Consider the following 1728-nt stretch of genomic DNA (forward strand, 5'->3'; position numbering starts at 1 on the left):
AGATATAAAAGAGACCTAAGGGGCAACTTTTTCACGCACAGGGTGGTGAGTGTATGGAATGAGCTGCCAGAGGAAGTGGTGGAGGCTGATACAATTGCAACATTTAAGAGGCATTTGGATGGGTATATGAATAGGAAGGGTTTGGAGGGATATGGGCCAGGTGCTGGCAGGTGGGACTAGATTGAGTTGGGATATCTGGTCGGCATGGACGGGTTGGACTGAAGGGTCTGTTTCCATGCTGTACATCTCTATGACTCTATGACTCTACACGGTCAGCTGTAAAACTCTTTGTAATGCCTGAATGTGTGATAGATGGCACAGAAATACACATTCTCCTTATTCTTTTAATCAAGAAAGAATATTCAAGCTCATTTGCTTTAATCTAAGTGCATGGACTTGAACTTGTATTTTAGCAGCTCCCACTCCCTCCCTGGGTCAGATTGGGGTGGTGGGGTGGGGGGTCTAAAATTGAATGCAATGCCATGAGTACCATTTGAGTACCTATTCACCATCGTCCACACCACAATTTTACTTGCAGCAAGAAAGTCATTGGGACACCTGTCCACCATGGTCAATTGAGGCCCATAAACCTTTGTAATATGCAGTGCTGTCAGCCATTTTTTTGCTGTCATGTGAACTGAATCAAACTGATTAAAAATTGGCATCTGTGATGCTAGAGACCTCAGGAAGGGGCCAAGATGGATCATTTGTGGTTGACCGGTGCAAATGTTTGAGTCTTATCTTTTGCACTAATGTCCTAGCTCCCTCCTCATTGATGATGGGGTTATTTATGGAGCATCCTCCTCCTGTTTACTCGTCCATCACCTTTCCTGACGGGATGTTGGAGAACCGCTGAGCTTGGATCCGATCCTTGAATCGTGGGGTCACTTAGCTCTGTGTATTACAAGCTGCTTCTGCTATTTGGCATATGTGTTGTAGCTCCTGTATTTATAATCACTTCAGGGCCCAGACCCTGCAGTGAAAGTTGCCCTCAATCTCAGGGGATTGACTAAAAAGAAACTAGAGGTTGTACCTCCCTAAATCATCTCTACCCAGTCGAGCTTATGGAGTCATAGAGTCATAGTGATGTACAGTATGGAAACAGACCCTTCGGTCCAATCCATCCATGCCGACCAGATATCCCAACCCAATCTAGTCCCACCTGCCAGCACCCGGCCCATATCTCTCCAAACCCTTCCTATTCATATACCCATCCAAAATGTTGCAATTGTACCAGCCTCCACCACTTCCTCCGGCAGCTCATTCCATACACGTACCACCCTCTGTGTGATAACGTTGCCCCTTAGGTCCCTGATGAAACCTGTTCCCCTTCAGTTTTCTGAAGACCCTGCAGTGCTTCTGATTTTCCAAAAGGCAAAGGGATCATCTATATTCTCTAAAATAATAGTGTTCCAAAGTAATTTTATGCCACGCAACACTTTTAAATACATTTAAAGACTGACTGACTGACCTGTGGTCTGGTAAATTCTATACTCTAGCAATGGCTGTGTTACAAAGTGGCTACATTAAAGATGAGAGACTGCAGTAACATTTATAAATGGATTACAGAAATTTATAAGTATTTGTTAATAAAGAGATAAAATGTCTAAAGATGCAGCAGTAACATCATTTCAGCTTTAACTTAGGAATAAAACATAACAGGGAGACAATTCAGTTTTCTTGTTGGGAGAAGAGGTGGGTGGATGGTGACGTGTGGATTTTTGAGAA

The sequence above is a fragment of the Chiloscyllium plagiosum genome, chromosome 4 (assembly GCF_004010195.1).
Source record: "Chiloscyllium plagiosum isolate BGI_BamShark_2017 chromosome 4, ASM401019v2, whole genome shotgun sequence".
Classification (NCBI taxonomy): Eukaryota; Metazoa; Chordata; class Chondrichthyes; order Orectolobiformes; family Hemiscylliidae; genus Chiloscyllium; species Chiloscyllium plagiosum.